Source organism: Lissotriton helveticus, chromosome 11, assembly GCF_964261635.1.
Source record: "Lissotriton helveticus chromosome 11, aLisHel1.1, whole genome shotgun sequence".
NCBI lineage: Eukaryota > Metazoa > Chordata > Amphibia > Caudata > Salamandridae > Lissotriton > Lissotriton helveticus.
In genome coordinates, this window is record NC_136072.1 from 420,457,573 (window position 1) to 420,485,382 (window position 27,810).

The window sequence follows — 27,810 nt, forward strand, 5'->3', positions numbered from 1 at the left end:
AGCACCCTAGTGACACATGCACAGAAAAAGAGCCTTTCAAATGTAATCATTAGTTAAAAACCTATGCTAAACTCCTGCACACACTATGCACTATGGCGCAAAAAAGAATGTATGGTGCAAAGTGTAAATAATATGTTACCTCTAAAGTTTGACCTGTAAGCCCAGAGGGCTGACTACTGAGGCCCAGTTTTACAAATATTTGCAAAATGCAAAAAACCACGGGTACTTTCTGTGCTGCATTGCATGAAAGGGAGGAGCCAGAAATGCGCTATATTTACTCATATATGGGGTACTTCTGCTCCGTCCATGCACTGGGACACTTCTGGCTGCCTAGTGCCAATGCAGGCACCTTTGCACCATGACTCAAGGGTGCCTGTGTTGTTGTCAAAATAGTTTTGTGCAGGAACAGTGACCTCCCTGCACAAAAACTATACTTAGAGACTTATTCGTCTTTGTATGTGTGCTGCACAATGCAACACACATGCAAGAAGAAACAAGAAGAAATAACAATATTTCTCCTCATTAAACCAGCCTTGGGTAAGTGCACCATTTTACTCAAACCCAGGTTTACAAAGTTTCAGCAACACCCATGCTCCCCCCATGTAACTTCTCCCCGACGCAAAGAATTGTAAGGCAGCTACACAAATCGGGCTTTGTAAACCCTAGAATAGATTTTTCATTGTGGATCCACAAAAAAGGGCACAATACACATCAAGACTGTGTGCTCTCACAAAATTCTTGTCCAGAATCTGTTTTCACTGTCTATGCTAAAGCTACATTTTCCAGGAACATGCCTATGTTTAATTAAAACCCCTAAATCATATATTTACCTGGGAAAATGCTAACAAAACAAATCAAGGTATTTTGCACTTAGTTTTCAAAATCTAACTTAATGACAAAATCTGGATTTTAATAATGTTAGTGGAGAAGTAACCTCACAAGAATGTGCTGTTTGCGTCTAAGACAACACTTTGAAACTCTTCTCACCTCCAGAGCCTCAATACACATTCTTTACTGGAGTCAATGCCCCTGCTCTCCAGAGGACAACAGCTTGGCGTCTGGGTCCAGGAGGCCAGAAACATTTACAACACTTGGGCTCCTAACAGGTATTAGCCGTATGGGAGGGGTGGAGGAACAAGCGACAGGGTTGCTTTCACACTTTCACTTTTGATGAGAATAAATGGGACTGTCAGGATCCATTCCCATTCGTTTACTGGTCCCTCCAAGACCTAGAGCCCCAATCCCAGCAGAGAGAATATTGCTTCTTGGGACTAACAGAGGGACAGGATATCATCTAAATTTGGGATGATTTAGAGAGAGAATACCTTTTGCTAGAAGACGGAGTGAGCCATCATTGATTCGGGGCTTATGGGACTTTTATTAGTAAGCACTGCAAAGGAGGTGGGCAGACGTAGAAAAAGTAGTGAAGATTAGTTATGGAAAATTCCCCAAACACTGGCTAGTGTACTAGACAAATCTGGCATATCATCACCTCCTCCTCAAAACATTCCTGATCCTGGGAATACCACACCTGTAAAGATGATGGGCCCGACCAAAGAAAATAACTTTAAGGACTCCTGCCAGCACCCAGGGGCTAGAACTGCTCTCTAATGGCCTCATTTATGAAGCTGTGCATCACTTTTATGCCGCCGGTGCGTCACTTTTTGTGACGCACCAGAGGCGTAAAAAATGCGCCTTGTTGCGCCATATTTACAAAGTGACGCATCTAGGTAGATGCATCACTTTGTAAACCCCAGAGCCACATTATACCTGCACCAGGTATAATGTATGCAAGGGGGGCGTATTGACGCAAGAAACGTTGTAGAAGTGATGCAGTGAAATCTATGAGATTTCACTGCATCACTTCTAGGACGCCGTTACGTCAAAATCTTGCGCCTGCCTCACAGCAGGCGTAAGACTGACGCAGGCCCTTTCACATGGGCCTTGCCCCATGTGAAAGGACGCATTGCTGGAGTTGCGTCACTTTTGTGACACACTCCAGCAATGCCTCACTTTTGCGCTTACAGATACGTCAGACATACTGACGTATCTGTAACTCCTTGCGCAATGATGCGCCATATTGTAAATATGACGCATCATTGGGGTCGCAAGGAGAGCGCAATGAAAAGTGATGCTTCGCTGTTTTCTCGCAGTGATGCGTCACTTTTCATAAATGAGGCCCTAAGAGTCTGGTGGACGACCACTTGTTTGCCTGATCGTCCTGACTTCGTCAGACACGGTCGCTCCAGCCGCTCCTGACCCCGCTCCACATTCTCTGTGCCTGACTGCGATCTGAGCCACACTCGCCTGCGGTATCGTACTGACTGCCATCATATCTGCTGCCTGTGCTTAGCGTTTTGGCTGCGGGACGTATTTGCTATTTATTCATCTGGGTGCATAGCGCATTTGTGTGCATAGCTTCATTTGTTTGCATAGCGTTTTTGCTGCTGGACGTATTTGCTGCCATTATTAATATTTGTGTGCCAGCTTGTGCTTAACATTTGTGCTGCCTGAATCTGTGTCTGTGGCCCAATCTCTCCCTGCATCACCTTGTTGTTGTTGTTGTTTGCTGCCATCTTGTTGTTCAAGCCCTCTCTCCTCCCCACTCCCAGCCGCTGCTCCCCCGCGGCCCCACCCCCCGCTCCCTACAGCACCTTCCATAGATCCCCTCCCCACTCGCCACCCCGCTCCCGCCTCCCAGCTGCTCCTCCCTCCCACGGAAACACTAGGGTAGACCGGAGCGACATAGAGCTGTGATCGTCCTGACTTCGTCAGACACGGTCGCTCCAGCCGCTCCTGACCCCGCTCCACATTCTCTGTGCCTGACGGCGATCTGAGCCACACTCGCCTGCGGTATCGTACTGACTGCCATCATAACTGCTGCCTGTGCTTAGCGTTTTGGCTGCGGGACGTATTTGCTATTTATTCATCTGGGTGCATAGCGCATTTGTGTGCATAGCTTCATTTGTTTGCATAGCGTTTTTGCTGCTGGACGTATTTGCTGCCATTATTATTATTTGTGTGCCAGCTTGTGCTTAACATTTGTGCTGCCTGATTCTGTGTCTGTGGCCCGATCTCCCCCTGCATCACCTTGTTGTTGTTGTTGTTTGCTGCCATCTTGTTGTTCAAGCCCTCTCTCCTCCCCACTCCCAGCCGCTGCTCCCCCGCGGCCCCACCCCCCGCTCCCTACAGCACCTTCCATAGATCCCCTCCCCACTCGCCACCCCGCTCCCACCTCCCAGCTGCTCCTCCCTCACTCCGCCCCCTCCACGCTCCACTTATGACAGCTGCACTTACGCGCAGTGTTCACGCGCAGCGGACGCGCCCCAAAGGCGCGCCAAAGGTAAGCCCGTCTACGCCCGTCCGCGCCTGGACCGCGACCAGCGCCAAACCCCCTGGCCCCCCGCAAAAACCACTCCACCCGCATTACGTACGACGCCGCAACCCTCTCAGCCCTTAACCCCAGCTGACCACTAAACTGCTACCAAGCCGTCCCAGGACACACCCATGGACCCTTCACCTGCCTCTCCTGCAAGTTCGACTGCATCAAGACCCACACCAAATCCACAAACTCCAAACAGAGCTCCGACACTAACCACCTGAGATGCTTCCTGCTCAACACCCGATCGGTCCACAGACACGCCATTGAACTCTGGAACCTTCTCGACACCACCTCGCCGGATGTCGCCTTTCTTACAGAAACCTGGATGAACGCCTCATCAACGCCCGACATCGCCTTAGCCATCCCGGACGGCTACAAGATCATCCGAAAGGACCGCATCAACCAAACAGGAGGAGCCATTGCCATTGTTCATAAGAACACCATCCGCATCACGACCAGTTCTAACGACACACTCGCAGCTACCGAACACCTTCACTTCCAGATTCACATCGACCCCAAGACCACACTCAGAGGCACCCTCATCTACAGGCCACCAGGACCCCGCACACAATTCAGCGAAGACATCACTGACTTCATCAGCCCACACGCCCTCCCCTCAGAGGACTACATTCTACTGGGAGACCTCAACTTCCACCTGGAAAAGAATAACGACAGCAACACCAACACCCTTCTGGACAACCTAGCCAATCTCTGACTCAAACAACTTGTTGACACCCCCACCCACTATGCCGGGCACACGCTCGACCCAATCTTCACCTCCAGCAAGCACATCTCCTTCAATCACACCACAGCTCTCCATTGGACAGACCACAGCTGCGTTCACTTCAACTACAAAAAGACTACGACCCACAACCACCCACAACCAATCCCCCGCAGAAACTGGAACAAAATTACCACCGACCAACTCTTCACATCGCTTCACCAAAACCCTCCTGCAAAATCATCGGACCCAAACCTTGCAGCCACCAACCTCACACAATGGATCACCCACAGCGCTGACGAATTAGCACCCTTGAAAAAACATCAAATCAAGCAAAGTAGCAAAAAAGCCCCCTGGTTCAACGATGACCTTAAGAAATCCAAAAAGTTCTGTCGCACCCTCGAGAAAGCCTGGAGAAAAAACCCAACCACTGACAACATGGCCACCTTCAAGAACGCCACCCGCAAACACCACCAACTGATCCAATCCACCAAGAAATCAGCATTCAAGGATCGACTCGACAACAACGCCCACAACAGCAAGGAACTATTCAACATCGTCAAAGAATTTACCAACCCCACCGCCGGCACCAACGACATCACCCCCTCCCAAGATCTCTGTGACTCCCTAGCCTCATTCTTCCACAACAAAATCGCTGACATACATAACAGCTTTGAAAACCAGTCCGAAGACCAGTCCATCCCACCCACCTCCGAACTAAAACCCCCCTCCAACAACCTTTGCGCCTGGAACCCAATCACCAATGAAGACACCATCCGCCTGATGAACTCCATCCACTCAGGATCGCCAACCGACCCATGTCCCCACCACATTTTCAACAAAGCAGACTCCATTATCGCACCCCATCTCCGAGACGTCATCAACTGCTCCCTCAACTCCGCTACCTTCCCGGAAAGCTGGAAACATGCCGAACTCAGCGCCCTTCTGAAAAAACCCACAGCAGACCCCACTGAACTTAAGAACTACCGCCCCATCTCGCTCCTCCCATTCCCTGCCAAAGTCATTGAGAAAGCCGTCAACAGTCAGCTCGCCGCCTTCCTCGAATCCAACAAATCCCTCGACCCTTCACAGTCCGGCTTCCGAGCCAAACACAGCACCGAGACCGCCCTCATCGCAGCAACAGACGACATTCGAACTCTACTGGACAACGGAGAAACAGCTGCCCTCATCCTACTTGACCTCTCCGCAGCCTTCGACACAGTCTGTCATAGCACCCTTATACAACGCCTCAGCAACGTCGGAATACAAGGAAAAGCATTGGACTGGATCATCTCGTTCCTCACCGGAAGAACCCAGAGAGTCCGCCTCCCCCCTTTTAAATCAGAGGCCACCGAAGTCATCTGCGGCGTACCACAAGGATCATCACTCAGTCACACCCTCTTCAACGTATACATGAGTCCCCTCGCATCCATCGCGCGCCAACACAACCTCAACATCATCTCCTACGCCGACGACACCCAGCTAATCCTCTCCCTCACCAAAGACCCAAACACTGCCAAAACCAACCTACACGAAGGGATGAAAGAAGTAGCCGAGTGGATGAAGAACAGCCGTTTAAAACTGAACTCGGACAAAACGGAAGTCCTCATTTTAGGTTAATCCCCCTCCGCCTGGGACGACTCATGGTGGCCACCGGCCCTGGGAAACGCACCCATACCTACGGACCACGCACGTAACCTGGGATTCATCCTGGACTCCTCCCTCTCGATGACCAGACAAGTCAACGCCGTCTCATCATCATGCTTCAACATCCTACATATGCTCAAAAAAATCTTCTGTTGGATCCCCACCGAAACAAGAAAGACGGTCACACACGCACTGGTCACAAGCAGACTGGACTACGGAAACACCCTTTACGCCGGAACCACAGCCAAACTACAGAAAAAACTCCAACGCATCCAAAACGCCTCAGCCAGACTCATACTAGACATCCCCCGCCAAGCTCACATTTCCGGTCACTTGAAAGACCTCCACTGGCTCCCCGTCAACAAGAGAATAACGTTCCGTCTCCTCACCCACGCACACAAAGCCCTCTACGACCTAGGACCCGAATGCTCAACACGCGCCTGTCCTTTTACACCCCCACCCGCCAACTACGATCGTCCAATCAAGCCCTCGCCGCAATTCCACACATCCATAGATCCACCATGGGGGGAAGATCCTTCTCCTACTTAGCTGCCAAAACCTGGAATTCTCTCCCCACCCACCTCCGCCTTACACAGAACCACCTCTCCTTCAGAAAACAACTAAAAACTTGGATATTCGATAAGTAAAGCACCCCCCTCCCTCAAGCGCCTTGAGACCCTCTGGGTGAGTAGTGCGCTATACAAATGTTAAACTTGAACTTGAACTTACTCCCTGGGGACAAAACGCTATAGAATATTCAATGGAACATCAAAACAGCCTACGACCATTCCAATCCAGTTCTTTGTTGCTCACATACTTAGGCGCATACAATTATCTAATTTTAATAGTTTATTGCCTATATCCATGATAAACGTTTTGACGCAATAATTTGGCAAATAACTTTCCATCCAAATTCAACACTACAATCAAACCATAGCTTTCTGAGGCCAGTTTTAAAATCTTTTGTATATAGATTGGAAACTGGAACAATGGGAGAATCCCAGGACTAAAAACATTTGAAAACATGATGCTCAATACCATGCTCCATTCATTAGGGTTATCTTTTATTGCTCCAACATATACGCTTGTCGTCTGGGGTATGTGAATCATGGGAAACTCCTAGTGAAAGTCAAATCCTAATTTTGGGAGATAGTGACAACAGTAAATTCCATTTTTGAGTGATTTGATTAAAATGACATAGTTCTACAGTTTGCCCTGAATCCCACAAGATTCAATATGTATGCGAGTCTCTAGAATTAACAGCCTCACTTAATTTTCACAACATTTGAACTTATTTTGGCCAAATCGTTTCAGAGACTTTACTTGGCAGTATGTGTCCCTTTTTCGCGCGATGGAAATGCCATATTTTCAGTAAAAATTCTCCCAAATTGTTAACATGAAATCTTATTTACATTGCTCATTCATACCTAATGTAAACCGTGGATGCCAAAGTTTTCTCAGCTCATGTAAAAAAATTTAATTCCATAGAATCTTTTCATTCATTAGTGTAATTAATTCTTTTGAGTGACAACTCATTCTCTGAAGCACGAGGTATTGCCACAATATTTTATACCTTGTGAATGATCGCCTTCATCCCAGTGTATTATTTTAAATTCTTCAACAAAAATCCGAACGATTTGAGTGTTCTTTTTTCTGACACACGGAGGTGAGTGAATTCTGTGAATCCATTGTTTTCCGTCTACAGATTCTCCATACATTTCCCCAAACTAAGGTAAATTTCAGGCAATAAACTTCAGCAACGTTGCTCATAAGGACAGGAAGGGTCACAACAGGAAAATTCAATTTTAACGAAATGTTAGCCCGCAGTTCTAAAGTTCCTGGTATGCAAAAATAAGTTGAGTAAGGAAATAAGGGGATTAGAATGAGAATAGTTAGAAGTAAACTCATAAAACATGGTATTTATGATCTAGCAACCAGGCAAGCAACTGCCAAGAACCACAAAAAATGATTTAGCAAATGTAGGCTTTGAAGAACCCCTTGAGAAATTGCTAACAATTGCCACCAGACCAGACGGGTCTAGGGGCTCTCATATACATTTCTCCAGCTTTTTGCTGTTGTGATGAATTTGAGGGAGGAAAGTAGTTAACATTTAAAAAGTAGAACGACATTAACCTGACTTATGGCTGAGATCTGGGAGAAGTTTCTGGAATGCTGACAGGAGAACATGTGTTCTTTTAAGGGGAATTACGCATTTGAAACAGGTTTGTTAACAATGAGAATTAGTTCATGGATTTAATATATACATTTTGGAATCGAGTCAGGAGTAACTTTGGTAGAGAGAAAGCAGAACAGAGACAATGGGGCAATTCTATATCATATATGTTCCAAAACCTATGGTTAAAATGTAAATCAATTTTCAAGGGCATTGGAGAGCTTTTGGATAACACTGTAACATAAAGTCAGTGAGATTCTAGACCATTTGTAGAACGCTGTGTCAACCTCTACAAGTAAATGGATTTTCTTGTTCTCTGTTACCCACAGGGAAGCATCTGCGGAGCTCAGCCCCCTTCCCCAGTTGCAGTACACCAACATGAACCTGAGAGAACGATGCAAGAGTCTGCATGAAGAGGTGGAGGAGCTGGAAGAAAGCATCCGAGTGCTCTCCACAGACATTAAGGACAATAAGATGGAAATCGAAAGGTAGGATGGAACTGTGAGACTGACTCTCTCTGTTGTATTTTTTGTGGTAGCATCATGCCTACATTTATATATTAATTCAGCAACAAATATTTATTCCTTCTTAATGAAAAAGCCAATTAAAAAAATAATTTCAGTTCAATAAAAGTGGTCAGCTAACAAATGATTCAGAAATTGGACTGCTCTGAGCATGCTTTATAATTTTTTCCAAAAACAACAATTGATGGACAGAATGCAGAACAATGTCATACATTCACCCCAGTACAGAGATCTAGACCTAAATCTATTGTGTTTTTGCTCACCATGCCATTCCAGTTTGAACCCAGCCATATGCAAATCAGTCTTGACCCTGTGCCTCATGGGAACAGTCCAGTCCGAACTGCCAAGCCAGTTCCTCCCTAGACTGGAAACAAGCATCCTAGGACCGGGTTCGGGGTTTCACCCCTCTTCAGCTAGGATAGTTTGATTCCGGTGGCATGGAGATCACAGACCCATGTCTGGGCATACCCGTCCCACCCGGGGTGACAAATGGAAAAACAACAATTGATGTACAGAATGCAGAACAATGTCATGTGCCATACCCTGAAACTGGTCCCAGAATGCTTTTGTTTCCGGTCCAAGGAGGACCTGGCCTGGCAGTTTTGGCTGGACTGTTCCCATGAGGCACAGGGTCAAGACTGATTTGCATATGGCTGGGTCCAAACCGGGGTGGCGTAGTGGGCAAAAGAATGATGGATTTAACCCAGATCTTTTGACTGGGGGAGAATGTTTGCATTGTCAGAATTCGCCCATCATTTGTTTGCTGTAACACTTATAATTTTATCCGGCAGCTTTTTAATCCACACTTGCTGCATATGTGGTTCCCTCTCAAAGACTGCAAAGAAGTTTCTGCCATATTTAAAATTATCATCGGTCAAAATGGTTTTTGCACCAAAGTGGCCTTATCGGCCATGGGAGCAGTCGCCCTCAGATGAAAACCTCTGACAGAAATTCTGTGATTGTTGTGTTGCTACAGCGCGGCTCCAGAAATCATTTCTAATCAATACTCACCATTTCCCTGAAACCTAAAAATCCACAAAATAATGCATCAGTGGGGCCCATAACACTGCGCATCTACCCTGTTCACTTACACTTAGCCTCAAGGCTTTGGTGAATCGTAATGGAGGAATGCTGTAACATTTGGTGGAGCGTCTAAACCTATTTATCTATTTATCATTTACACCTGCAATTTAAAACATTTTACCATGGTTTTATTCAAACATTTAATTATTCAGACACACCACCATAGTGGCAATGGATCTGCTAGAAAGAAAATTAGGCGTAGGAAAATCACAAGACCAGCTTTTAAGATTCCATTTTCCCAATTTTATTAACAGCAAAACTTTATTATGTCTGACATTCATGCATTAGTGAATTCTTTATTCAGTAAAATCTTAAACTTTATTTCAAAATGATGATTTTATTTAGAGCTTAAGAAAATCGTTTTATTTTAGAAGACAGTTAAAGTTTAGCAAAAAACAGATAGTTCCAAATTCATTCTCTCCTAACATCCCTAACTAACACCCTCATCTTATCCTTTAATCCTGCAAAGCAAACAAGTAAAAAAAATCATTAGAGTCTTGCATCCAGGAATCGGTCATCAGTCGGGCAGCACTTCCAGATGAAATCGAAAAAGTGACCCCTTCTTGACAAAATTAGGGTTTTTTATACCCTTATTCCCTAATTTAATCTATCTAAAAAGTAACTATCATTCCTTATTCAAAATTTCATTGGACAATTTTGGGCTGGGTGAGCATCATCTCACCATTACAACATCATTTTCTCGATGGTTCAGCAAAAAAATAAAGGGTCTTTGTTTTAGGACATTCTTTGGCTAAGCCATTTCCCAGAGTGGCAACATCACAATATTTTCTCAGGATCAGTACATTCAATCGTCCATGTTTGGCACCCATCCTATGTTCCGGGCCAAGGCAGCCTTGAACCTCCTCGAGCACAGGCAGTTCACTCTGACTTGCAGGTTTTGGCGCGCCTGCGCTGTTCAGCTCTTGCTCGCAGTTTACCCGAGCGTCCATTTTCTAACTAAGCCTCAGAATCCACTTTTGGAACTATCATAGAAACAAAAACATTCATGTTAATTATTGAATTTAAACCCATTCTGTTTACCTCCCCCCATACTAAAGTTTCCCATTAGTTGTTACCTAGCAAATAAGCCACACAAATACGTTTTATACTTACAAAATCGACCTCTTCTTAGGACAAAACGTATACAAAAAGCACATTTAGTTTGCGTTCGTTTATATTAAAGCTATGCATTAATTCACAACACCATAACAACACATGTTAATTAATTATATGGCAACATGCAAGCAAAATTAGTACTCCCATGTATAATAAAACGTGTGCATCCTATTCTATGGTTGATTAGTTTCACAAAACACTTTTAGTAAATGTTATTGTTATGGGACATTGACTTCAAGAGGGGTACCCAAAGTTTGTGTTTGTCACCCCGCTCCATCAATTCCCTCATCTGGTGATTCTATCACCAAATAACTCTCAAAATGTTGGTCAATTTAGCAGAACGTGTTTCAATTTCTTTTGTTAATATCATCTATACTTTTGTTTCTTTTTCTTTTGAATCTTTGAAAAACTTTTCTTTTATTTCTTCCATTTCTATTTCATTCTTTTCTCTCATTCTTGCCTGTTGTTCCTCATTCCTTTTCCTTATCGACTTTCTAAAATCTCTTCTACCTTTGTATATACAGCATAATCTTATCATAAAAATTATTATCACTAAGATTGTTATTGGTATTAGTATTTTACCTATAATTGTACTACCTATTTCTTGAAACCAATGCTTAATTGCTGAGAAACTTTTATCCAGCCTTTCAAGGATACCTTCAACCTCCAGTGGTTCAATTTCTCTATGCAAATCTATACTATTTATAATATACTTTTCAATATTTTGACTTTTATCTGGAATATAAGTGCAACAATGTTGAACTTTCAAAATTCCACAGACTACTCCCTATTTTGCTAACATTATATCAAGGGCAAGTCGATTTTGCGTAACCATGGCTCTCATGGCAACCATTTCAGTATTTACCATTAGGAATCCTCCTGCTGTATCTGTTGATAATCGATCAACTATTGTAGACAATTTTCCGATTCTATTTGCATTAAACGAAATTCCCACTGCTGGTATCAGTGCTCCAAATACATCACCTATTATTTCTAACACACTTTCACTTCTTTTTCGACTTAGAACTTTACCTATCTCATGCTTTCCATTAGTACCTCTATCTACATGAAAATTTTTAGGAAAGACCAAACCCACATAACATGTCCCATACCAATGGTCTGGTAATCTAAAATAGGCTCTATTCCCACAAATGAAATGAATTCCAGGAAAAACAGGATCATTTCCTCCTTTAAATCCCCAACCCCCTATAATTCTATAGGTATCTTCACATTGACTTGCTCCCACAAAATAATTGTCATACATTGAGTTGTCTCTTCTAATACAAAATATTCCCAACATTTGTGCATCTATATTGATTGCTACATTCACATTCTTGTCTTCAATGTTTTCATCATCAAATGTGTACTATTTAGACTTTGCATGTTTCATTTTCTCATTTTGTTTGTAAGCAACTCTTCTTTCCTCAACCATATTTAAGAATGCTTTTTCTTCAACTCTCATTTTACATGTCAAATTATGATTAAAAGCGTAATCATGTGTCAATTCCTCCACTTCTAAGAAATATTCTCCCATCTCTTTCGCAGGTTTCCTTTTATTTAATTTGGCATCAATCTTTAATTTTGCAAATATCTCATCTACATTGGAATAATGATATTCCAATTTGCCAGTCTTATGAAACAAACTTGCAATTACACTACACGTAACTCCATATGTAAGAGGAAGATGGTGATATGTCACCCCTTCTGACACTGATGCTGGCAGTTTTACACAAACATAACAGTCATCAACATTCATAGTTTTAATATATTCAAGCAATAGCTTTGAAAAAGTATTCTTGGTATAATCGCTTAAAGACCTATCTTGATGCAACTCTAGCTTGTACACATGAGTCTCATGCACTTTTTCTTTCTCAATTGACTTACTTGAACTCACATTCGGTTTTAATTTGATTAAATTAGTTTGGAAAGGAATCACAATAGCTAAAATTATCCATAGTATAATCAACAACGTTTTGTGATTATTCATTGCCATCTTCCCTAACACAGTTTTTTCTTCGACCTTATGTCACCTATAAATTGCACACCTCACTCAACACACTAACAAGTTTTCTTCGACCTTGTGTCAATTACTATTCTAACCTATACTATAATTAGTTTTTTCTAACAAGTTTTCTTCAACCTTTTGTCAACTCCAACCTCTCCTATATTTACAATATCTGTCTCACAGGACTTCAGACTTTTTACTTTAGTATCATATACTTTAGGCAGTTGTCTTTTATTTCTTAATTGACTCCTTTCCTCACTTTTCCCAATTGGCTTTGGGTTGTACAGGTTTTCTTGACTACTATTAACCTCCTCAATTGGTGGCAGGACAATATATGTCCATTCAGGTGATTTGTATCTCTGATTTGGACGTCTTACTCTGTTTGGCCTTTGAATAGTCTCTATTTTCTTTCCCAATGTTTCTTTCTGGCTGGTGATCTCATTTACTTGATCTTCTTGCTCTTTTGTTTTGTTCACTATTTGAATGTCAATCCACCAGCTTCTTTAGGCCAATTGTCTCCTTTGCAGACTTTCGTAGTCTTTGGTTCTATTGTATTATGCTCCACTCTCGAAGCTCTTTTTCTTGTGCTTTTTCTTAATGGAGTATCATCTGCACTATCATCAGTTTCACTTTCAGTGTCTTCTGCTGTATCATTTATTATGATCTTCACAATGTCTTTGTCTTCATCAGATTTAGTTTTCTCTACTGTTACTCTGTTAGGAACACCTTCATAACTGGTACTTGGAATCTCATCCTTGTCGTGAGTTACTTCCTCTTCCCCAGTTTCAGGATTTCCGTTCCTGCTTCCAGAGTCTTCAGATTGCTATTCAGTTTCCTTCTTCTCAGCAACTTTCTTTTTACTCTCTTTTGCGTCTCTACGGGTGCTTGTCTTTACCGATTCTCGATCTTTAGGTTGATCTTCTGAATCTGGTATTTCAACAATCTCCCTTTCACCTTCACCCTCAGATGCAGAACTGGCGTCTGATACTTCCAGATGTCGACGTTCCTGTTGATCTTCAATATCTGGATCCTTCTCTCGTTCACCTTCAGAATCAGAGTCAGTTATACTTTCACCGTCATATGGGTATTCAGGTTCAGGCACACGGATGTTGTGACTAGCATGAACCCACCTTTTCAGTCCAGCACACTTAACTGCAGTAGTACTGAAAAGATAACTTGACGTGGTCTTTTCCACCTTGGTACTAAACAATTCCTTCTGCGATAAACTTTCACTCATACCCAATCCCCAGGGACTAAATCATGAGCTGGAATTTTCTCTTTAGAATTTGATTCAGTTCCCACCTGATTGAGCACATAAGTTACCACATCAGACAGAGTTTTGCAGTAATCCAGTATGATGTCATCATTAATTGTAAACAACTTATCAACTGGTACATAGACCTGTCTCATCACCCTGCCCATCAAGATTTCATGTGGACTTAATCCAGTTTTTTTGTCAGGTATGCTTCTTAATGTCATTAAAACAAGTGACAAAGCATCAGGCCACTTCATTCCGGTTGGCAAACACATTTTTGCAATTCTGTTTTTAATTGTTCCATTCACTTGTTCAACTACTCCTGAAGACTCAGGTCTATATGCACAATGTAGCTTCTGGCGAATGTCCAGAGCTTCACAAATCATCTGCATTAACTCATTTTGGAAATGCGGGCCTCTGTCCGATTCAATCGTCACCGGAAACCTGAAGCGTGGTATTATCTCATGCAAGAACTGTTTAGCAACAGTTAATCCATCATTCCTCCGCGTGGGGAAAGCTTCTACCCATCGAGAGAACAAACAGATTATCACAAGAACATATCTGAGTCTGTTGCATGGAGGTAACTCAACAAAATCCATCTGAACTCTTGTGAATGGGCCACCCTCCCGTCCTATGGTTCCCAAACTTACAACAGTTTTTCTGTTTAGATTAAATTGCTGACAGACCAAGCATCTTTGACATAGCTTTCAGCAATCATTCTAAATTTTGGATTATACCAAGTCTGTCTAAAAAGACGAAACATAGCATCTCTACCAATGTGGGCCATATCTGAGATCATGCTATCAGGCATTACTGGTCTTTCATCTTTGTAAACCCAAATTTCATCTTACTCCCTTTGTCTGCAACCTGATTTTAACCAGATATCTTTTTCCTCTGCTCCTGTCTCTTCCTGCATTTGCCTCACTTCCTGCCAAGTCTCAACTACAGTGGTTAGCATTAAAGGACTTGGAACATGTTCTTCACTTTGTTGTCGATTGATTGAAATTAGATTTTTTGCACAATGCTTTGCAATTGCGTCAGCGTAACTGTTTCCTCTTGTGATATAATCCTCACCTTTCTTATGAGCAGAACATTTTACCACAGCCAATTTTTCAGGTAACTGTATCACATCTATCAGTGTCTTCACAAACTCTGCATTCCGAATGGGTGTTCCTGCAGAGGTCAAATAGCCTCTTTGGGACCAAAACTCTCCATAATCATGAACAACTTCATAACCATATTGACTATCAGTCACTATGGTTACTTCCACTTCTTTTCCCAACTCACATGCTTGTATCAAAGCAACCAACTCTGCTATTTGAGCAGAATGAATTCCTTTCAGACAAGATGCTTCCAACACTTCTGCCACTGTACAAACAGCATATGTGCACTTGGAACACCACTCTCTGTTCTCAAGCATGATCCATCCACAAACAATACAAAATCTGATTCAAGCAGAGGTTGATCTTTAATGTCTGGATGAGGCTTTGTGCAGTACTCCAGAACATCCAAACACTTGTGATAAAGCTCACCTTTCACTTCTGCTTCAATGGTGTCAGGTAGCAGTGTCGATGGGTTGACATTTACACATCTTGCAACAGTCACATTCTCAGCTCCCAAAATTATTTTTTCATAACGAGTCATTCTGCTGTTAGTCATGTACTGGGTCTTTGCTCTTGTGAGGAGAATCTCCACTGAATGAGGTACATACACCCTCACAGGAAATCCCATCACAATTCCCTCACTTTGCTCCAGACTTACACTAGTTGCTGCTACTGCTTTCAGACAACCTGGCAAAGCCTTTGTAACAGGGTCCAAAACAGCTGAGAAATACGCAATTGGTTTTCTCATTCTTCCATGTCTTTGGATCAATACTGACAAAGCACATCCTTCTCGTTCACTACAGTACAATTCAAATTCTTTTTCGTAATCAGGCATCCCTAAAGCTGGTGCTTCACACAACTTAGTTTTCAGCTGTTCAAATGCTTCCATCTCTGTTTTGGTCAAGACAATAGGGTCTCTGATGTTAACTTTGTCAGTCTCTGCAATGGTTTTGCAATCAAAGACAATCCACTTATCCACTGTCTACAGTAACCTACTTTTCTTAGGAATATTCTTACCTGTCTTTGGGTTTTAGGTGGCTGCATTCCTTGTAGTATTTTATTTCTCTCAATTGTGACCTGTCTGATTCCTTTAGCAATCTTGTGACCTAAGTACTGTACTTCTTTCTGACAAAACCGCAAATTTGATGGAGACACTTTATGTCCCTCCTCAGCCGAATGATTCAACAATACCACTGTATCAGTTATACAGGCATCCTTTGTTCTTGATGCAACCAAAAGATCATCAATATACTGTACCAATGCAGATTCTCCAGGCATGCTCAAATTTTCTAATGAAAATGCTCCGTAGAGTGCTCCCCTTACTTCCATTCCAGGCGAGAAGGATCATGGTACAGGCCCTGATACTCTCCCGCCTGGATTATGGAAATGTTTTATATCTGGGAGCCCCGGCAACAGTGACTAAAAGACTCCAAGTCACTCAAAATTGTGCCGCGCGTCTATTGTTTAACATCCCCCGCTGGCAGTCAGCGAGGACTGCCCTAAAAGAGCTTCATTGGCTCTCAGTGGCTGCCAGAACACAATTCAAGGCCATGTGCATTTTGCACAAATCTTTCCACCGAACCGGCCCGGCAGTGCTGTACCCCCTAGTGTTGCCTTATGCACCGTCTAGAACCCTTCGTTCGGCTTCACTGCATTTGGCAACCAAGTTAAAAATCAAGAAAGCCCGTTGGGGTGGCCGCTCTTTCACTCACACAGCGGCGAAGTTATGGAACTCCCTGCCTTTAAATCTCAGACAAAATAACAATCGAATGTCATTTAGGAGAGATTTGAAAACCTACCTGTTTGCAAAGGCGTACTAATTCACCCCTCAGCCTGACACAGTAATCAATCTATAGCGCTGCGAGGCCTCCGGGTGGTTATGCGCTATATAAGGGGAATTTTTCATTTCATTTCATTTCATTTCATTTAGCAGCTGATTAAAAATCGATGGATTCTCAGTGTACCCTTGTGGAATTCTACACCATGCTAGGATACGATTTTGGAAATGGAACGCAAAAATTGGTTGGCTTTCTGGATGCAATGGAACAGTAAAGAACGCATTGCACAAATCAATCACCGTACACCATTCCGCATCATGAGGAATTTGGTACAGAATCACTGCTGGATTCGGAACAATTGGACAACATGGAACAACAATTTTACTAACCTTTCTCAGGTCCTGCACAATTCTAAATGTTCCATTCGGCTTTTTCAATCCCATAATGGGTGAATTACAAGGACTGCTCTCAATTTCTCTTAGATTTGCCTGCTCAATCATTTTGTCAATTACTGGAGTAATTCCTTTAATTACCTCTGCAGTCATTTTATACTGAGGTATATTTGGGTAGCTTGCACCTTCTTTTATAGATACTTTCACAGGATCAACCCCTTTCATCAAACCTATATCTTTTCCAGTGAAATCCCACACACTTTCTTTCACTGCCTCTTTCAATTCAACAGGAATTTTCTCTTTAGCAACAACAGGAAACAGTTTATCCTATTCTGCCTCAATCATGAGCATCGTCAGTTTATACAAACTATCAAACGTCAGTTTATACAAACTATCTTCATCTGGAGTTTGCAATTCTATGCCATCTGGTGAACAATATATGGCACAGTTCATTTTACACAATATATCCCTGCCTAGCAACTTAACAGGACTGCTGTCGCACACCACAAACCGATGCATACCTTTGTATGTCCCAATCTCTATTTCAACTGGTTTTGTCAAAGGAGTATTTATTTGTCTGTTAGCTACACCTAAAACCTGGATTGTCTCACCCGAGAGAGGAAGATTTTGAATTTCCACTGATCTAACAGTAGAACGGGTAGCACCTTGTGTCCACTAGGAAAGTTATTTCCACATCATTCACCTTTCCGCTCACAAATGGACCTGACTGATCTACCTCAAGAGTGGCTCCAACCATACACTCTTCTTCCTCCCTCAGGCACCGTCAGAAACTTTCATCCGGCTCACTGCCATTCTCTTCTTGCAACTAATATTGAGGACACGCATTTACTCTTTGCGGTCTTTTTACCTGCTCACCTCTGCTGAATCCTGTCTCTGCACTGTATCTCTGCTGATTCCCACTGTATGGCAGTGGCGGTTGCGGCACCTGACTTTGCTGATTTGCTATCTGCTGTTGCTGCGGTTACTGCTGATTTACCTCATACTGCACCTGCGGATTCAATGATGTATGTTCCCCATTAACTCTAGGCGGACATTTACACTCTCGTTTCCAATGCCCTATCTTGCCGCAATTGAAACATGGCATTTTCTTTTTCAATTCATCAATATTCCCTACCAATTTAGGTTTGCCTTTAAACCCACCTTGACCTCCTGCGTTCTTATTCTCCATCTGTGCTACTTGTTGTTCTGCTGCTGTAACTTGTGCCCACATGGCTTTCTCTTTCAACTTCTTTTGTTTTGCATCAATCTCTTCACTGCAATACTTTGCCTGTCTCAGTACCTTATCTACTGAGCTCGACTGCCAATCCATCATGCTATGTCTAATCATGTCTGAAATTTCCGGTCTTAATCCATATACGAACCTATACACAAAATGGCTCATATCTTTTTCATTTAATTCCTCATAACCACTATACTGTTTCAAAACCAACAACAGCCTTTCATGAAAAGGAAGGAACAGTTTCTTTCGGTTGTTGAGTGGTCCTGTCTATCTTTACCCAATCAGTTTCTTTTGGAGGTATTTTGTTTTTCAACCACACTATCACTTGTTCATATTTTCGCATCACATCTGGTAATGGAGCTCCTGTTTTCTCATCTCTGGGATACTCCTCCCTTGGCCAGTCCACAGATATTTTACATTCTGTCCATAAATCTGTTGGCACCACTATGTCAAATAATCCATCCTAATCAATCCACAATACTTTTGACACCTTTACAAATCTGTCAACTTGCCGATACCACTCTACTGGTTTTTCTCTCAGTCTGGGGAAATCATTCGTAAATGACAATACATCTTGTCTGCTCCAGGGCACATGTACATATCCTCCTCCAGGAATTTCTCTCATAGGGAATTCAGTTGCCACTGATCCCTTTTCTCTAATAGGGAAAGCTAATGTAGATTTATCACTATTCTCTTCTTTCTTCTTAGCCCACTTGACTCTCAATTTTCCTACATCACCCCATTTGCGCAACAACACAATTAAATCTTTTATCTGAAGTAGTCTTCCTGCAGTGTTCATGTTTTCAATGTCTCTTTCTGCAAAATCTACTCAATATGTTTTCTGCAATGATTTTATTTTGGAAAATTCTTTTCCACATCCACTTGCCACTTCTTCTAATTGGTCATACATTGTCTTAGCTCTCCATGTTATGCTTTTACATAAAAACATGAGTTCATCATCCTGGTAAGTTTTTAATCTGTCTGTCCCAATCGTTCCAATTATTAATTCTTCCATATCTACTTTTAATTTAGCCACATCCAACACTTTTAATTGCTGCTCTTTTAATTTTAACGTTTTTATCCATTCACTCAACTCTTTTTCTGATGGTCCCATGGGTGTCTGCGTTAAATCTACTTTGTCTGCACTTCTCTCTGGAGTGGCAGAGTCAGATTCTGCTCCTGTCGGGTATCCGCATGACAAATTTTGATTAAAAGTTAAATCTGGTGGATTTAAACTTATATTCTGCCTTATTTCCGACAAATCAGGATTAGTACTCCCTCTTGCTCTCTGTAGACTTTGTTGTAATGGAATAGTTTATCTCGGCTCTTTCATTTTCTGATCTTCAAACACTGGTATTACAGGTCCTATTGTTACGGGGACAGTTACAGCTTCCATATTTTTAATAAGGGTTTGAATCAGTTCATGTGCATACCACTCATAATCAGACATATTTGGTTGTTCATCATTTCGTCTTTCCGCACTTAACACAAGTCTGTGTGAATCATTACTTTGCACAGGTGTACCCGTAATTCTAGCTTCTCCTATCGGTGTACTCGGGACATATCTTGTTTCTACTCTCTCAGGGAAATCTCTGAAATTGGATGGTTGTCTTGGCGTTTCATTAACTCTTTCTTCTGCCATCGGGGCATTTGGGGTAGTCCATAAAGAACTTGGTTGATATGGGGGCGGTCTCCTATTTAATATTTCTTCTAAAACAGCATCCTCTGACTCACTTTCACCATAGCTTTGATTTCCTAATTCAGTATTCTTTTTCTTCTCTGTACTTTTTCGTCCCTCATATTCTTCTACCAATCTAACTGGATACATACCATCACACATATTTCCATTCCTCCGTCTTCGCGTTCTAGTCTCATGTGTTTCTCCCCACAAATCTCTACCTCTACCTCTCGGTCTAAGATGCCTACTTAACCCCTCACTCTCCATTTGATGCATCTCATCTTTCCACTCAACCAATGCTTCAAATTGAGTTGGTCTGAGTCTCGGTTCAAATTTCATCATTTTGTCTCTCAAATTCCTCAAAATTGCCAAATCAAACGATCCTCCTTCTGGAAAGGCTAACACACCATCATCCTTGGTATAATGTGCCCAATTTTCCAACCAAACACACGTATGGTAACCATATTTCGTCAACATATAGGAAGCAGGTGTTTTCGGTGAAGGAAGTATTTTTCCCTCTCTCGTAACTACCTCTTTGTCTTTTACAAACATGTTTTTCAGCCTTTTAAACCATGAAGGTTTCTTCTTGTCATCATCATAATAGTAGTATGACATTTTCGGTAAACTTTCCTGCTTTTCGCGTACTATTCTGTTGCTGATTCCGTAACACCAACCTATCACAGCGCGGTTCGCACTAATGCACCAGTTAGAACACGATACGTCACTATAGTGCTTAACCAATAGCCTTTGCTGCTTTCTGTGATGAACCAATCAGCTTCTACTCTGTCTCGGTCACGTGGACCAATCCCAGCGCAACACTTTTGACGTCACCAGCGCTCCGACTTCTGCAGCGCCGACTGACCCCTCCTTTATAGGGTTTTTTCAAGAAGCCGTATTTACAAGATATTTTTCAAAATCTGTTAGTAACTTACACAAAACAATTCCTCTAATCTATTTCGCTAATAAAGTAATAGAATTTTTTATCGCACAAGTATTCTGTAACCGGAGTAGACAACGCTTATCTCCTCAGAATTTTTTAGACTCGTTGATAAAGCAACACTACTGGCTTTACCCTTCTATCAGGCAATAACAAACTCGTTTCTCCAGGAAAGCACATACAGAGATCTTTTTCACCTCCTTAGAGACAATCCCAGAGTTTCACTTGAACGCGTATTGCAATTTCATTTACACACGTTCATACGGAAAACCCTATTACCAGTAGGCAGCGCGTCCATCTAACCACAGAATTCCTCTATTGTTAGCAAAAGAGAGACGCCACTCCCTTTACCCTTCAATCAAGCTCGGGTTAAGACCTATTACTCTCCCAGCAGTAAGTTTTAATCAGGATGCACAAAATGATCCCTATGCTTGAAGGCTGAAATTTCATAGACTGTCCTCACTATATATTTATCCTTTCACATCTAAGGTCCCTAAACAGTGATATACGACGATACCACCGCAGTATTTGGCGATACTCTTTTTTTGAAACAGACTAATTCACTGTGCGACTTTACCTTGCCACACTTCCTCCGTCTGCAGACAGAGGCACTGGCTTCACCCAACACTTGGAAGCCTTTTCAGGACTACATATAACGTAATACGAACTCAACAGATGTTAGTCATAATTCTGCACATCAAACCCTATATAGTACTTTATACATAACCCTAGCTAATTTCCTTAGCAACCACTACTCTGCTACCAAGATATAACTGCTACAGCGCGGCTCCAGAAATAATTTCTAATCAATACTCACCATTTCCGTGAAACCTAAAAATCCACAAAATAATGCATCAGTGGGGCCCATAACACTGCGCATCTACCCTGTTCACTTACACTTGGCCTCAAGGCTTTGGTGAATCGTAATGGAGAAATGCTGTAACATTTGGTGGAGCGTCTAAACCTATTTATCTATTTATTATTTACACCCACAATTTAAAACATTTTACCATGGTTTTATTCAAACATTGAATTATTCAGACACACCACCATAGTGGCAATGGATCTGCTAGAAAGAAAATTAGGCATAGGAAAATCACAAGACCAGCTTTTAAGATTCCATTTTCCCAATTTTATTAACAGCAAAACTTTATTATGTCTGACATTTATGCATTAGTAAATTCTTTATTCAGTAAAATCTTAAACTTTATTTCAAAATGATCATTTTATTTAGAGCTCAAGAAAATCGCTTTATTTTAGAAGACAGTTAAAGTTTAGCAAAAAACAGATAGTTCCAAATTCATTCTCTCCTAACATCCCTAACTAACACCCTCATCTTATCCTTTAATCCTGCAAAGCAAACAAGTAAAAAAAAATCATTAGAGTCTTACATCCAGGAATCGGTCATCAGTCGGGCAGCACTTCCAGATGAAATCGAAAAAGCGACCCCTTCTTGACAAAACTAGGGGGTTTATACCCTTATTCCCTAACTTAATCTATCTAAAAAGTAACTATCATTCCCTATTCAAAATTTCATTGGACAATTTCGGGGTGGGTGAGCATCATCTCACCATTACAACATCATTTTCTCGATGGTTCAGCAGAAAAATAAAGGGTCTTTGTTTTAGGACAGTCTTTGGCCTAGCCATTTCCTAGAGTGGCAACATCACAATATTTTCTCAGGATCAGGACATTCAATCGTCCATGTTTGGCCCCCATCCTATGTTCCGGGCCAAGGCAGCCTTGAACCTCCTCGAGCACAGGCAGTTCACTCTGACTGGCAGGTTTTGGCGCGCCTGCGCTGTTCAGCTCTTGCTCGCAGTTTACCCGAGCGTCCATTTTCTAACTAGGCCTCAGAAGCTACTTTTGGAGCTATCATAGAAACAAACACAAATTCATGTTAATTATTGAATTTAAACCCATTCTGTTTACCTCCCCCATACTAATGTTTCCCATTAGTTGTTACCTAGCAAATAAGCCACACAAATACGTTTTATGCTTACATAATCAACCTCTTCTTAGGACAAAACGTATTCAAAAAGCACATTTAGTTTGCGTTCGTTTAAATTAAAGCTATGCATTAATTCACAACACCATAACAACACATGTTAATTAATGATATAGCAACATGTAAGCAAAGTTAGTACTCCCATGTATAATAAAACGTGTGCATCTTATTCTATGGTTGATTAGTTTCACAAAACACTTTTAGTAAATGTTATTGTTATGGGACATTGACTTCAAGAGGGGTACACAAAATGTTGTGTTTGTCACCTCGCTCCATCAGTGTCAGATAGTGGAACTTTTGTATACCAAATGTGAGCACTAGAAAGGTGCCACCAAAGTACCAGTACACTGTTAGCACACACATTTCTAGTTTGAATGGTGTTAGAAACCCTACATAGACACGCCATGGGGATCTTAAATGGAGGTACCTTAGCAAGATACAGTGAAGAATAGTGGTTGATTTAACAACATTTTTGGCTTCGGTAAATTCATTGTCAGATCACAATGTGCAGATTGACATGGTTTGAGTAACAGTGGAGTATTTCGGCTATTTATCTTAGCTCTACACTGGGAACTGGTGAAGTATAGTCAGATTTGCCATATTTTGGCACACTGTATTCACACCCTTCTCTAACCCAGTTGGCAAGTTTTTAGACCTGTTCCTTTAAAGCTTGATGATAACCTATCCGCACTGCTACACTCATTTGTAATTATTTATTTTGTGATGTTTTATGTTCTTCCGATATAGAAAATAAATCTATAAACTCATGACAACTTATTAAAAGTAGATAATGTCTCTCTCAGCATTGCAATATAAGGAGGTACTTTATAGGCCAGATTTTGATTTTGGTGCTTTGTATGGATTTAAAAATGATATTTTTGGCCAGATGTTTGACAGTGTTTTGCGGTCATCAATGGGAAATCAGCCCGTTTGTGACCACATATAGGTCTGCTCTATGCACAAGCCCTATTTTGTAAGTCGGTAACCTATTACCAACTCGCAAAATAGGGTTTGCGACTCGCTATTAGGAAGAGGCATGTCAAGGGCCTTCCTTCCCAATAGCAAGTCATACTTCAATGTACGATTGTTTTGAGGCCGCAAAACACTCACATTTTACCACCCCTTCCAAAAAGATGGTAAGCCACTCGCAAATGGGAAAGGTACCCCTTCTCCCTTGTGATGGGCAGCAAAAATATTGTTTAAGAGCAGGTAGTGGTCCCGGTAACCACTGCTTACTCTTAAAAAATGAAACAGAAAAGTTTCATTTTTCTTTTTTAAATGCATCCCATTTTCCTTGAAGGAAAACAGGCTGCATAAAAAAATGCTTTATTTAAAAAGCAGTCACAGACATGGTGGTCTGCTGAACCCAGCAGGCCACCATCCCTGGGAGTGCTAGCCATTGCCAATGGAGTGGCAAATTGCACCTGTCTCATGAATATCAATGAGGCTGGCAATTTGCGACCCCACTCAGAATTGCAAACAGTGTCTAAGACACTGTTGTAAATTCCATTTTGCCAGTCGCAAAACAACGCAATTTGCGAGTCGCAAATTGGAAGGGTCGTACATCTGGCCCAGAGTTCCTTAAAAACATTCACACCAAGCTGGCTTTATTAAAATTCTTCAAAATGAAAATTGCACTGCCTGAAATTCACAGAGACTGCACCTTGTACCATACCATATTCTCTTCACCGTCTGCACTAAAAGGATGGTCCTCATAAAGCTATCTGCCATAGAAACAATCTCTCTCTGCAATTAATCAGGGAGTGAGAGATAAAGGGACTAGAAAGAAGGGATGGGTTGCAGCACTGTTCTGTTCATTCTTGCCATTTCACCTCATGATTTTTCACTGGAATTATTTCCAATCCCACATGTGGTATGAATGTTCTTCAGCTGCATATACATTTGAAGAGGCAGACAGACAAGGTTATAATGCTGCCCATTGTATTGATTTGTTCAGTAGGTTTGCAGATTTCACTTAAAAAAAAAAAGTAATGAGTTCCAGTGCAGGTTTTGCATGAAGGACATCTATCTCATTTATATTTTACGTTTTTATTATCTTTTATACTATGCTTCACAGAACTAATCACCAACCCCCACTACAATGGTCCTATTGGTTACACACCTCAAATAGACAGGCATTTCAGCATTTAATCTTTCAAGTCAGTCGATGTTTCAGGGTTTAATTCTTTTTTTTTTTTTTTTTAAAAACCTTTATTTGAGCAAGCAGAAATGTACAAGGATGGGCCTACAACCACACGGGCCAGCCGCTAAAAAGGAGTAGACACATATCACATATGCCCGCAGAGGTAACCGTCAATCAACAATGCAATACTCCACATTATATACAGGACCAAAACAGGTTTTATATATATGAAAGAACAAACATACAGAAAGGCGAGAGTGTATCACTGAAGGTCAGCCCAAGGGACGCAAGGGGGGGACAGCAGCGGAGGTGCAGTAGTAATATCCTAAGCACTAAGGAGTATGGAGTGGGGGGGGGGGGAGGGGGGCAGAGATCAGGAAGAAGAAGGGGGGAAGAGCCGGAGACACCAGCTCAGTCCCTATATGAAGATTCCGGGAACGCTAGCCTAAGGAGATAGGGTAATCTCGATAGTGTCCACAAGGGGAGGAGTACAAATGTCGCCACGGTATTCGTTCCATTGACCCCACACCTTCACCCATGCCCTGGGTCTACCCCTGGCCACATAGACAGTTTTCTCACGGAACATGGACCAATCCATATTATCCTCCCATTGCGAGAGGGCAGGGGGCCTGGAGGCCCCCCAGAGTTGCGCAATATCTCGCTTCGCAATCATATAGCCCAGGGTGGCCCATCTAGTTTGTGCCACCGAATAGTCCGTGGGCTCCCAAACATTCAAAAGACAGCGACGAGGTTCCGGTCGCAAGGATATCCCTGTCACCACAGTCATCAGATCAAGCACGGCCACCCAATAAGCAGCCACCATCGGGCACTCCCAAAGAATATGCAGGAAAGTAGCACGCAAACCACATCCACGCTTACACAGTCCATCGGAGGAAAAGCCCATCACCATCAGTCGCGGTCCCGTCACGTACACCCGATGAAGGATCTTCAATTGGACCAGACGGAGTCGAGCCGGTATAGCCACCTCCTTCGGAGAGGAGAGGGCCGATTGCCAATCCTCATCATCAAGTTCCAACCCATCTCCCATCCACTGTTCCCGAAGTCGGGCCAATAAGTCAGTCCGATTGTTAATCAACTTTTTATAGATCAGGGAGATAGTACTATCAGGAAGATGTTCGTCAAGGATACGGTCTTCAAGTGGGGAAGAGTCAGGCGGAATCTCACCAGGAGCAAACACCGAAACCAAAGCGTGCCTGATCTGTAAATAACGAAAGAATTCCCGACTACTCAGGCCGTAGTCAGCCTGGAGGGCCTGAAACGGGCGCACAGAACCCTTAGAATATACATCCCCCACTTTAGAGATCCCAATCAAGTCCCAACGGTCAAAACCCTTGGAAGACCAAAGACCGCCCAGACGTTCTGAAGCATAAAGCGGCGTCGCCAACGTCAAGCGATCCTCCCAGCCCAGGCTCACATTCGCAGCACGCCACACTGTCAAAGCAGTCAAAGTAGGTCCCACAAGATGGCGCCCAGCGGAGCGAGAATAGAGCACTCTATTAAAGTCACCTCCCGGAAGCTGAAGTTTATCCATCTCAAACGCCGGATTACGACCCGGAGAGAACATAGCGTGATTAATAGCGGACAGATGGGAAGCCCAGTAGTATCTCTTAATATCGGGGAGCGCCATGCCCCCATCGTACCACGGGATGGAAAGTTTCGCGAGAGCAATGCGCGGTCGCCCATCCCAAATAAGTTGCCTCTGAAGGCTCTCAATCTCCCGAAAATAGGTCTTGGGGATAGGATCATAATAATTCTGGAGAGCGTAGAGAAACCGCGGTAGTGACATCATCTTAAACAGGGCCGCCCGACCCAGTGGAGACAGGGGAAGTTTGCGCCAGCGGGCAACGTCCAAACGGAGCCTAAGCAACGGGGGAAGGAGATTACGATCAAAACTAACAGGGTTTAATTCTTGAACCCTTGAACCCTTGAATGAAACAGTGCACCCACCCAGTAGCAGCCCGTTCCCTGCCAAAGGGTCAGAGTCCTGGAGGGGGGTCCAGGGGATTAAAATAAAACAGGTTTAAAACCCGTTTTATTATTGTTTTATTTGCTGGTGGTGGTAGGTGGGGAGGAGCTTCTCCGCTCCAATGGAGCGGCTGCTCCTGCCCCCACCCTCTTCATCAAAAATGGCCTAAACACAGTATACTGGGACTCGGATGTATGACGTTACAACGCAGGCTATTACAACGCCTGCCTTTACAACGCGGTTTTTACATCGCAATCCATTACAACGCATAGTGCTTTTGGGTGTTGGATAGTGAATAGTTTAATTTACTATTCCAACTCCAGTCCCCGTGGACACTAGGGAAGGTTATTGGATAGTAAATTAACCTAATCCCTATCCTAGAGCGCCCCCCAGCGCAATGCGTTGTAATAGTTTGCGTTGTAATGACCGCGTTGTAATGGTAGTGCATTGTAAAAGTTTCGTTGTAAAGGTTGTTTACCCTGGGACTCAGGAGTGTCTCAGATTTCAAAAGGCAAATACAACAACATGCCCATGGAAAGGGATCAATAACAGGGCAATTTAAAAGTGATTCCCAACTGAGGCAAGTAAAATATTGGAAAATTTGAACGAGAAGACAATGTGTATTTTTGACTTGTTTC